General features: G+C 37.7%; 1 protein-coding gene across 15 annotated transcripts in view; it reads left to right on the top strand.

Moving 5' to 3' along the window:
* Window positions 1-13,332, top strand: part of ZNF644 (zinc finger protein 644) — a 56,723-nt gene that overhangs the window by 23,469 nt on the left and 19,922 nt on the right. The gene's annotated exons all lie outside the window — the stretch shown is intronic.

The following is a 13,332-nucleotide window of genomic DNA, read 5'->3' on the forward strand; positions in this document are numbered from 1 at the left end:
GTATCTTCTGTCTCCACTCAGTAGTGTAGACATTGCAGTGTCTTGTAGACTTCTAAACAATGAACTTAACTCACACAATTCAGTGCAGGCTTGGCCTTTCACGTAAGCTTATGTCACTTAAAGCACCAGTTGAAAATGTGGTTTAATGATTCACTCAAACATCTTGTATACTTTACAAGAAGGTATTTCCTAATGACTGAAAGTTTTCTTTACGTGAGTAATGAATTTAGAGTTTTTTGCTTTAATTGCGATCACTTGTTTTCCTAATTGCAAATGTAGATACTAAGATGGCTTGGCTTCTGGAAATCAAAAAACCTGTTGTCAGTTAAAAATACACAAGTGTACAATACTATTTACAAACAGTGCATGTCTCTTATTCGGGTCACTGTAGTCTCTGTTCTTAGGTTTTCCAAGTTCCAGATTGTGTATTTTGAGCTCCACTGGATAGACCTATCTTCTTTTAAATATGGGTGAAAGTTAAGAAAAATAATCTGTCTCAGTGTGTTAACAGTATAATGGGTTACTTCTATGTAACAGGAAAGTTTACAGAGGATAGATAATTGTGCTGAATTTTTCTATAATTGGTTGAGGAGTTAGGATAAGTTTTAACCAATTGAGACCCCAGGCAAAACCACACTTGTTTCCAGAAGCTGTCTTGAATGTATTTAATATTGCTTTACCTAAAAGCAGAAAATGTAATAAATGAATAATACTACCACAGGTGTTGAAGGATAGGTTATATTTAGAGGCACAGGATAAGTTAGGGCACGCCTGATTTATTTTGCTTTGGTTCAGGCAGGAATCTTACACAATTTATGTTACTGTTCAGATTGTCTCGGTTACTATGAAGACTTGTTTTCTGCGATAAATTACTTACAGTAATAACTTAAAACATAAAACAAAAATAAAACAATTATTAGGGGACTGACTTACATTTCTTATTAGTTGGAAGTATAAGTTCAATATTATACAGCTGCAGGTCTCCTAAAAACTCAATTTCATACATTTGCAAGTAAGGATGATAACAGTCTCCAAGTGGACAGAATATTTTCATTTTAATCTAAAAAAGCACAAGAGTTTTTGGGCTTTCTTTGCACTGTTGCTTACCATCTCGCTAGCTTCTTAACCTTTGATCACTGAAAGAATACAGAGGTTGATTAGAAGCGGTTTGCCTAGTTATGAGTCACTAAATGTCATTCATTACACTGGAGTTCTAAAGCAAATGAGTAAAAGCAGAGTGTTTATTTGAGGAAGAAGTATTTTTGTAATTGGGAAAGATAGTATGCTTTAAAGGGTAAGTCCCTATGTCAGCAGAAGATAAAATTCTAGAACTTGTGATGCTACTAAGATGTGTGCAGTAAAATTGATATAAGAGAAAAAACACTTGAGAAATTGCTAATAGGTCTCAGAACATATCACAGAAACACAGAATCACAGAATTTCTAGGTTGGAAGAGACCTCAAGATCATGGAGTCCAACCTCTGACCTAACACTAACAGTCCCCACTAAACCATATCCCTAAGCTCTACATCTAAACGTCTTTTAAAGACTTCCAGGGATGGTGACTCCACCACTTCCCTGGGCAGCCTGTTCCAATGTCTAACAACCCTTTCAGTAAAGAAGTTCTTCCTAACATCTAAACTAAAACTCCCCTGGCGCAACTTTAGCCCATTCCCCCTCATCCTGTTACCAGGCACGTGGGAGAACAGACCAACCCCCACCTCTCTACAGCCTCCTTTAAGGTACCTGTAGAGAGCGATAAGGTCGCCCCTGAGCCTCCTCTTCTCCAGGCTGAACAAGCCCAGCTCCCTCAGCCGCTCCTCGTAGGACTTGTCCTCCAGACCCCTCACCAGCTTTGTCGCCCTTCTCTGGACAATCTCTAGCACCTCGATGTCCTTGTAGTGAGGGGCCCAAAACTGAACACAGTACTCGAGGTGCGGCCTCACCAGAGCTGAGTACAGAGGGATGATCACCTCCCTAGCCCTGCTGGTCACACTGTTTCTGATACAAGCCAGGATGCTGTTGGCCTTCTTGGCCACCTGAGCACACTGCTGGCTCATATTCAGCCGACTGTCCACCATCACTCCCAGGTCCTTCTCTGCCTGGCAGCTCTCCAACCACTCATCTCCCAGCCTGTAGCTCTGCTTGGGGTTATTGCACCCCAGGTGCAGGACCCGGCACTTGGCCTTGTTGAACTTCATGCAGTTGACCTCAGCCCATCGGTGCAGCCTATCCAGATCCTCCTGCAGAGCCTTCCTACCCTCGAGCAGATCGACACACGCACCTAGCTTGGTGTCATCTGCAAACTTACTGAGGGTGCACTCAATGCCCTCGTCCAGATCATTGATGAAGATGTTAAAGAGGACCGGCCCCAGAACCGAGCCCTGGGGAACGCCACTAGTGACTGGCCTCCAACTGGACTTGACTCCATTTACCACGACTCTTCGGGCCCGGCTATCCAGCCAGTTTCTAACCCAACGAAGTGTGTCCCTGTCCAAGTCAAGAGCAGCCAGTTTCTTGAGGAGAATGCTGTGGGAGATGGTGTCAAAAGCCTTGCTGAAGTCAAGGTAGACCACATCCACAGCCTTTCCCTCATCCACTAAGCATGTCAATTTGTCATAGAAGGAGATCAGGTTCGTCAAGCAGGATCTGCCTTCCATAAACCCATGCTGACTGGGCCTGATCGCCTGCTTGCCCTGCAAGTGCTGCGTGATGACTCTCAAGAGGATCTGCTCCATGAGCTTCCCTGGTACTGAGGTCAAACTGACAGGCCTGTAGTTGGTGTCCGTAGCAGGACACCAACCAGTTCTTCGCGGATAGTGAGGGCCACATCCTGTTCCCCATCCCCTTCCACCAGCTCAGGGTACTGGGTATCCAGAGAACAACCGGTATTGCTGCTGAAGACTGAGGCGAAGAAGGCATTAAGCACCTCCGCCTTTTCCTCATCTCTTGTAACTAAGTTTCCCCCCGCATCCAGTAAAGGATGGAGATTCTCCTTAGTCCTCCTTTTTGTGTTGATGTATTTATAAAAATATTTTTTGTTATCTTTAACGGCAGTAGCCAGATTGAGCTCCAGATGAGCTTTGGCCTTCCTAATTTTGTCCCTGCAAAACATGCTGGAGAAAAATGATTACCACTTTTTTTTTTTAAAGTGTAATGGGAAATAAAGTTAGAATTTTCCCCAAAGTTGAATGGTGTGTAATATTTTAAGATATATGTCAATAAAATTGAGCTTAACTGTTTTAATGTCTTTTAAGAGCGTTGTACTGTAAGTCTGTTACGTGGCGTCACGTTGTTGTTGTGCAGTGTTCTCATCAATGATCTTTGGGTGTAACACCTCAGGAATAACTTGTGCAGATAACTAACAATACAAACTTAATCAATTTGAGAAATATTCCTCAGAATAGTTAAATTAAAATGGTCTGTCTGTGTTCTCTTTCTATTAACAAAGGGTAAAGCTTGTGCAAATAAAATGCTGGATGTTTCTATGCTAAAAGTCGGGGCAGGTGGAGCTGCTTCAGTTACTGAATTTGACTTTCTCTGAAATTTGAGAGTACCCTGAAAACAAGACTTCTGTGGCGGTATAGTTGTAATCACTGGGGTTTTGCACAGAGTTATGGAAAACAGCTAATTATTAGAGTCATTTGGCTTATGTGTATTGGATTTGTAGTGGAAGAAATCTCTTTTCCCCATTGCTCGCAAAAGGTGTCTGACCAAAAGTGCCTAATTGTAGGAAAAAACTTTGTTTTAAATTAAATGTTGGTTTTTGATTTCACTATGAAAAATATGCAGTTCTTTGACTGATTAGTTTTAAAGGTTTTTTTCTTAGTACACCATCAGTCACTTACTTGGCACTGGGGAAAACATTTTTAGTTCTGTGAGCTCTGCATTTGGGGAATCATTAGATTTGCATATGAAATTTCATCACCACTTGGTGGCAGTACTTGGCTTAAGAATGACTTCTTTCTGAACAAATAAACTGGCTTTGAATCTGCAGAACTATGGTTTAAAGGAGGGAGAGTAGGTTTGTTTTGAATTTTATAAAAGTCAGCAATGAGCTTTAGAAATGAAAATGCTTCTTGTTTAACCTAATGAAAGGATTTGTCTTTGTATGTCTTTGTGGAAAATCTAGCTATAATGTCTAATATGTAATTTAAGGTAATTTCTTACATCAGTAGTATTCTCAGAAATTGTAATACCTAATGTTCCCTAGTTGAATTATTGTAGCATTTATTTCTAGTATTTTACTTCAAATAGTATACTTCAAGAAATTTTAGAGCATAAAATTTCTTCATAGTAGCATTCCTCATAATGCCTTTTGCAGGTAAATATGGGACTGACAAAACTTATTTTTTTGCCTTCTGAAATTCTCTGCATTTTCACTTTTCATTGATGCAAGTTTTAGGAAAGGATTCTCCATTAGATTTTTCTGTCAACAAAGCTAGGAAAAGTTTGTGCCCTTACTCTTAGTTGTTGCCTGTCAGTTGTGCTGATTCAGCAGTGTATATGCCAGCCTTTTAAGCTAGGTAATGAAATTGTTGATAAACTGAAAGAAGAAATGTGGAGGAGTAGAGGAAGGCAGGAGTCATTTAAATTGGCTTTGCTGCTAAGAAAAGCATAATTCCAACATACAGCAAAGTAATTTGACAGTATATGGCTACATGTTGAGACAACTTTCTCTTCTCTGCAAGCCAAAATCTTCTGCAATGACAGCAGGTCTTTCATTTTCTTTTTTTATCATTTATTTTTTTCCCTCTTGTGAGTACTGTAGTGATGGTACTAGAGCCCATAAGAAAGCATGTACTTTCCTAAACACGTTGTTTGGGAAATTTCTCACTCACTGTGACTACAGTTACAAAAGTGCATTACTGATGGCAATGGGATGGATGATGAGGAAATACTTTTCTTGTATCGCCTGAAAAGCTGACACAGAATCTGGCGTCCTTAGGCCTCTCTGAGGTGTGATATATCAAAAAGACATCAAAGCAAATTGTGGCCTAGAAGAGGGGATTCATTCTATGGAAAAGTAATTGTAGCAGTTGTGGAAAGTCCTGAATAGTAGAAATATTAATAAAAAATGGTGAGGAACTTAGAAAATGCAGGTTTATAAATTTCAGAATAATAATATTGCTTTATTTAGTGAGAGAGAACTCTGGAAAACAGGAACACTGGAGGTGAGGGACATCGAATTAGGGTTTTGCTGTGGGTTCTACCCAGCGTGGGGTAGAGAAAATGCAATTCTCCTATGTACCTGATTTTTTGTTGTTGGTTTCTTAAACTGTCAGAATGGAAAATCTAAAGTTAGTGTTCGGAAACTTCTTTTAATTAAAATACTCATGCTTATATTTCTGATATTTTACAATAAATGATAAAAGTAGATAGTCTGAATGTATGTAGCGCTCTTACTGGGGAGTAAGGTAAGTGAGAATTGGGATACTCTGTGGAAAAAATGTACTCAAACAGAATTACAGAATAGTTGAGGTTGGTAGGGACCTCTACAGGTCTTGTCCAACCTTCCTTCTTAAGCAGGGTCACCTAGAGCAACTTGCCTAGGACCACATCTGGAAGGCTTTTGAATATCTCCAAGGATGGAGACTTTCTGGGCAACCTCTGCCAGTCACCCTTGCAGTTAAAAAAAAAAAAAAAAACAACAAAAAAAACTTATTTTTAAGTGGAAACTCATGTGCTTGTTTGCCTCTTTTTCTATCACTGGACACCACTGAAGAAAGTGCAGTTCTGCCTCCCTTCAGATGTTTGCACACGTGGGTGACATCCCATACTGATCACGTACTATTTTCTAGGGTAAACAGTCTGTCAGTCTTCTCCTCATACGAGATGCCCCAATCTCTTAATCAAATTAGTGGCCCTTCAAGGGGACTCTCTCTGGTAGCTCCATGTCTCTCGTACTGGGGAACCCAGAACTGGATGTAGGACTCCAGGTGTGGCTTCACCAGTGCAGAGTAGAGGGGAAGGATCACCTCCCTCAGCATACTGGCAGCAGTCCTCCAAACGCAGCCCAGGGTGCCATTGTCTGCCTTTGCCACAAGGGCACAGGTACTTCTCTACAAAGCTGTTTTCCAGCATGTGCTGGTGCACACTGTGATACATGGTGCAGAACTTCACACTTTGCTTTATTGATCTTCATGAGGTTTCTGTCAGCCCATTCTCCAGCCTGTCGAGGGCCCTCTGAATAGCAGCACAGCCCTCTGGTGCTTCTCCCAGTTATGTATCATTAGCAACCTTTCTTTAGGGTGCATTCTGTCCCATCACTTAGAAAGACATCAAACAGGGTTGGGTCCTGTATTGACACCATGATACAGCACTAGTTACTAGCCACGATGTGCTAAATAGCTTCTTACCACCAATCACAAACCTAAAATTTTTGGCAGCTTGATTTAAAAAAAAAAAAAAAGCTAAGCATGACTGTTTCTTCATTACAGTCTATAAGAAGTAAACCACCTTCCGTTTTGTAATACTAATAGCTAATAAATTGTTTTATTGTATCTAGATAAAATCAATTGTTGGTACTACACTTTAGGCCTAAGAATACATTTGACTGAATAACACCGGTAGTGGTGGTGAACATGATGAAAAGTGTGTTCTCTTATACATTTAGTTTCTTTAGAGAGTAAAAAGGTATGAGCATGTGAGATTGCTGTGAAGGAAAAAGGCTTTATCTGTGTATGAAAAAGTATGTAGGGGAGCAGTTTTCAGGGGAAACGGTGTGTATTATCACAGAGCATTAAGCCTGTATTTTTCAAACTTCTGTGTGTGTTGCTGGAATAGTGTTAATCATGTCTTTGTGCATCTTGGAAAACTCAGTAATTTGATCGCAGTTCTCATCTTTAGTAGAAACTACTGGCAATGCCACTTCAGACTTGCTAGTGCTACTGAAAACAGAAGCTGGACAAAGCTGCAGGAATGTGACGACTTAAGTAGTTGGTCATCCTTTATAGACGGGGCTGTCAAATGCTGTGGGGAGTTATGGAAGCCTTTGAAGTTTCTACTCAAGAAGTACCTTATTAAGTTACCAGATTCAAAGTCTTGGTTTTGTACTGGATAAGCATTTTTTTTTTTTTTTAGAAATTCACTTTGAAAAGTCTTTGTTGATTACATCAACTTAAACTGCTGTATTAGCACTGACAACTAGAAGAATACTTTTGAAAGTCATACATCTGATTCTTTTGACACATTCCGTATTGCTCTTTGTTTTATTGATTTCAGTATTGGATTTTAGCATTTGTCAACTCAGTATGACAAGTTGGTTTATTTTCCCAAGCAAATCAATATTCAAGAAATAAGAATGAGAATGGTTGGTGGCAGCAATGATACGTTTTTTGAATTGTAAGACAGTCATGCTTCAGTTGTAAACTGTGGCTTTGCAGACATGAGATGTTAAAATATTACTCTTACACATTCTAGACCAGAAATCAAGTTTCTAAAAGCCTGACATTTTTAAAGAAACATTTTTTTTCTATTTTATCCACAGTTTTTGAAGAAGTTTCAGTAGTAACAGAGTTTCATGTAAATGAGTGTTACCAAAATTAGTGTTTTTGATGTTCCTGAGTATAATGAATAGACAGCTTTTTTTGTAGGTTGATGGTTTAGTGGAATACCAGCCTACTTTTCCTTGAAGATCTGAACTTGATAGTTTCTCATCATGAAGAAAGTTCTTTTGCCTTGGTTGCATTTTATTTCCTAAAGATTTTGTGGACTTTAATGTCTTTGTGTTGGCTGTTTGTAAGATTCTGAATCCTAAAAACTAGTAAATTACTCATAAGAAACTAATTATTTCTTTCTGATTATTTTGTATCATGTTTTGGATTTTTTGCAATACAGGTAAAATCTTATAATTTCATTTTTTTTCCACCTGATACCTTGAAGCAGTATTTTTGTTTGACATTAATGTCAGACTTTGAACTGAGGTTTGTTGCATGTGTTTTAGAGTAGAAATAGCTTAGACATCTAGGGCAGTGTGTGACCAGATGAGAAATGAATCAGACAGTTGGATTGGTTTCAAACTGAGTCAGTATTCAAAAATACAGAAAACTGTTTGAGATCAGTTTTAATCTCTATACGTTCTGGTGGTCAACAAGAGAGGTAAATGGTAGTTGTACTGTTAAGACTTGCAGTGCTACTGTAGGAATTAGAATTAACATATCTGTCTCAAATCTGAGACTTCCACACAAAGTAGCAGTTTTGAGTTTGACTCACAGGCTATGCAGGAAACCTGTTGTTTGTGGTAAGGCTGTCTAGCTATTAAAAGCTGGTGGGGAATCTTCCATTCCTGAGCAATGACAGTTATATCTTTCTTCAGTTATGTTGATCTTTTGCAAGCTCCTGGAGAGAACTTTGTGTGATTTACTCCTGTATAATTGTAAATTTCTCTTTGGTCAACTTTTTCCACAGCAATATGACATCTTGGTGAATTTCATTTTGAATTTTACATCTTGGTTTACATAATTTCTTGTTCCTACCTTTTTTAAGGAATTGGGAGCAATTTGTGCAGTTTAAAAATAAATATTAAAATGCATAATAGGTTGTAGTATTGTCATTACTGTGGATGGTGGCAACTTTTGTATTCTTAGTTTTGCGTTGGAGTATTTTCTTGCTGCTTGGAAAATTACCTAATACAGGAGTCTCATTAGCTATGGGAACTTTATGATGTTTATGTTTTCATGTAAACATTGGAATCAGAAAAGCTTAATTTTCAGTAGAACTGCTCAGACTAGTTAGATTTATAATCATATGCTTGCGTGTAGAGTAGGTGTGGGAGGGCAGCATTTATAAGTGCTGTACATACTAAACTAGCCCTCTGTTTGCTGCAGAAGTTAAGTTCCAGAAGTGTTCAGATGAATTTGTAGGTTTCAAAGTTAAGTAAGGAAATCTAAGAATAATCCACCTGTGCTGTGGAGAATGGAATGTATTTTCAACAACTTAATTTGCGAACATGCTGGGGAAAGGCAAGGTGAGTCACTGACTTGACCTTTGGTTGTCAGGCTTTATAGCTCTATTTCCATCTGAGGGTGGATCAAGATAGCTTTTAGATAAAGAGGGAAACTAGTAATATGTATTTTTCTAACTATTACAGTACCATAATCATACTAGCTTTGGATGTTGATCTTGTTAGATAACACCCAAAACTCAGTAGGTATGAAGAGTGTGAATTACTGTATGGAAGAGGCAAAAATATTGTCCAGATATTCGCTAAGTAAGATCATAGAATGGGTTGGGTTAGATTGAAACTACAAGACCACCCAGTTCCAACCCCTGCCTTGAGCATGGACACCTGCCACCGGACCAGGTTGCCCAGGGCCTCATCCAGCCCAGCCTTGAACACCTCCAGGGATGGGACGTCACAGCTTCTTTGGGCAACCTGTTCCAGTGCCTCACCACCCTCTGTGTGAAAAATTTCCTCCTAACCTTTCATCTAAATTTCCCCTCTTTTAGTTTAAAGCCATTCTCCCTTGTCTTGTCACTATCTGCCCATGTAAAAAGATGCTCTCCAAACAGATGACTTTTCCCTGAAGGTGCAGCTAGTTTATACTAATACACTTAGTTATTTGGGAGGCAAGGATTTTGGATTTCTCACCCCACTCCTTCAGTTGACCTGGGTAAAACTTACTCTGCATAATCCTTCATTTTCCAAAGATTCTTAAACATTTCACTTTTGACAGAATGTGTGACATGGATCATAACTAAGTTAATATAGGAATAGACTGCAAATTAGGCAAAACGGAAGGAGCTTCTGCTTCAGTCTGGTGCCACAACGTACAAGCTCTCAGGTCTGCCGCTTGTTGCTCAAAAATCTGTGACTGGTTCCATCATTTTTTGTATCTTCTGTCATTTGAAAAAGCTTTATTACAGGAATGCTTGTGGATAAAGAGATGGGGTTTGTTAGTTTTCTCTCTTTACATAGCAAAGTCTTGAAGAAATAAATTAAATGGAATCAGTGCAAGCATGAAACACCTTTCCTATCTCTTTAATAATCGTGAGTGCCCTGGTTATTCACATATCTGCTTAAAGAACTTCATTTACGACAAATTACTTGGCACGGGACAAACAGCTTTTCGCCTTCATTACAATACTGTTGAAATAATTTGTTTCTTTAGTTAATTTAATTAGGCTGAGTAAATTCAGTCTATTTGGGAGATGGGTTTTAAGTTTTTGTGCCATTTAATAGTCACTGTGACTATGAAACTTGGTATCAAAATACATAAAAACACTTCATGCTTTTCACAAACTCAGTCAATTTTTTCCATCTTAATTTTTCACCTCCTGTGTGCTCTCAAATCTGTTGTAAATCCACATAACATAAGGTGTTTTTTTTTTTTGTAACAGAAATTGACAAACATCTAGCTATAACTGCTAGTAGGTGACAGCACAGTGTTGGAGTGTAAGCTTTAATGAACTAGTATTGCATGAAGGCATAAAATTTGGTGTGTGACACTACTACATAGCAAAGGTTGTCATTATGAAACAGGAACCTGGAAATGTCATGAACCTACTTTTAATAAATACAGTTAATAATGTACATAGAACAGTGGAATTAAGTATGTTCCTATCAAAAAGAATTATTAATGAACAGAAAGTGGACAGCATAGATCTGATGACAAGAAGGTTGCATCTAATCTGAATTACTGAGTGACCTGAGAAGCTTGCTGAGAGGGATTACCGAATAATTATGTTAATATGCAATTATCACCTCATTTTTTCTGTAGTAACCTCAAGATGTAGTGTAGTAAAGGTGTTATAGCAAGTGCTGATAGTTTGCAAAAATACTGATGTTCAAGATTTTTGAGACAATAAGATTAGCTTAAGGCATTTAAATGATGATCTGTCATCTTGAAGACAGGTCTGACCTTACACTTTTTTAATGCTTAGGGTATCTAGCCACAGGCAGTCATATCTGCAGAACTCATTATGATTTGAAACTGATATTTTATGAAGAAAAACAGTATTTTAAAAATTAATATGTAAATTGAAAAGTAGTTAATTAAGTCAGGGTGGAAGTTGGCTAAATAATTGGTTGGGTTTTACTCTTGAATATGAAATAATTCCGCTATAATAAACAATGTATCATGTAAATTAAAAATAACTGTTTACTGTGTGACTAATTCCAGGTTTAGCTAAAATAATTGAATAGAATTTGGCCTTTTAGGTAAAGTGTTTCAATAGTATGAGCCTGGAATTGTGCATGTTTATGTAGGCTAGGCTTTTTGAGCATTGCTCTTCTGTACTTATCTCCAATGTAAGCAGTATGTAACTCACCAGGGCAAACACCATACAGTTATAACAAACACTATTTGCAATACTAAATTTCAAGTTTAAACTTGAAGTTTATTTTTTCAACTACATTAAGGGTTTATTTACCATGCATTTCAAGAGAATTAATATTGTGTGCATCTGTGATGTGGTATAGAAAACAATACTTACAAAACAGTGATGGAAATATGCAAAGAATATTTTATAGCCTTGATTAAATGCTAGTAGCTTTGATTTTCTTTCTGCTTTTTTTTTTTTCCTCCCAATATGTTCACGTTTAGGTAGTGTTTCAGTTTGGGTGGTAGGCTTCCTGAATGTGGTACAAGTTAATGATTTCCTCCAAAATGATGGTATTGTGTGGAATCATTGCCACGGAGTAATTTTCTGCACTTGAATTGCATGTGGCTCACTGTTATCACAATACTCTAAATTAATGTTACTTAACAATATTTTTTTGTATGTTTTCTTTAGGACCACACTGTTAGAACTTCTTTGCGTTTGTCCTGGGTGTATAATAGTGAATTGTACCACTTTGGTAGCTGGGCGGGGGGGGGGGGAAGATAATTAGCAGAAAATGATTAAAATATAACAGTGATATTATCAATATGATAAGCATTTCAGGCTTAATTCAAAGCCTGAAATCTGTAGGGACAGCTGTATTACCATAGAAGTCTTCTAATCAGATCCATATGGAATAGTTCACAATCTCCATAAATACACAATATGGAAATGAGTCTCTTATGATTGCACGATGTAATGTTTCTTGTTCAGGATAGTTTTGAAGGGACTCTCAAGTTCAAGGTGGTTGTGTGGTGCCCTATCCACCTTGTTTTAGCTCAAGCTTTAACACTAATATTTAAAGTCAACATATGTTTTTTTGTATGTGGAGCAACATGATTTTGTCTTCATCACATGAACCTGTGAAAAGTTTTCAGGAGCCATTCTGATAATGAGGGTTGCAATCTCCAAACAGGCACGATGTTCTCAGTTTGCCTCCCTGCTGTTCAGGGGGTACCAATGAGGTTGCTTTAAATGGGAAGCGTCTGTTCTTCTTCTGAACCCCTAACACCAGAACAGATGGGTGGAACTTGGAACATGGAAGATTTTACCTCACAGGTGGTAACAGTGAAGCCACTCATTAACACTGAATTTACCACTTCGTTAGCGACATTGCTTCCTGTTGAGAAAAGCTAATATAGGCTCTCAAATTGACTGAGCATACGTTTGTCTACTTCTGCAGTAGCAAAACAGGGAAAATGCTCCATCTTGCAGGCAAAACTGACTTTACTATATTTCTTCTAAATTTTTTGTGAACATTTTTATACTCCATTGCTAATATTATATGAAGCTTACATTACTCAGTGATAAAATTACTGGAGTAGTTGTGTATTCTTGGAGCTTTCCCTCCTATAAATTTCGCTTTACTGATTTTTAGTGCAGGCTTGCACTGCCAATTTCCAACTTGTGTATGTGATGTAAAGACACCTGCTGTGTGGTGCATTATCACCATTTTATAGTGAAAGCTCTGAATATGATCTTAATAGAGGTCTTCATTGTGGTAGAAACTGACCCATCTGAAAACAGCAAAGAAATTCAGAAATTCAGAAGAAATGGGAAGCTGAATATGTGGCCTTTCTAGTAGAACATTTGCATAAGGGCATGTTATAACTAACGTAATAAAATAGTGTTGTTTCTTATATATTAAATATTTATTACATAGCTGGCATAGAATAAAACCATATTTCTAAATTGGGTAATTCAGTAATTGGATAGCAAAGAAAATAATGTTTTAACTTCTTGCAATAAGTTTTTTCCATTATATTTGTACTCCAAATACAGCTTATTTTTCTTCTAAACAGTTAAAAAAAAAAAAAAAAAGTCATGGCATATTAAGGTTTGTTTCTTACAAGCTTTTAGAAGGTGAAATTATTTTATTTTTGTCTTTTTGCTGATTTGAAACAAAAGCAGTAGCAGAGAATTTCCATTAAGTGATAGCTAGCTTTGAATTGTATGGATAACTGTCATGATGTTGAACTGAAATTCTAAACTCATTTTGATGTGTGATGT

This window comes from Anas acuta, chromosome 8 (assembly GCF_963932015.1).
Source record: "Anas acuta chromosome 8, bAnaAcu1.1, whole genome shotgun sequence".
Taxonomy (NCBI): domain Eukaryota; kingdom Metazoa; phylum Chordata; class Aves; order Anseriformes; family Anatidae; genus Anas; species Anas acuta.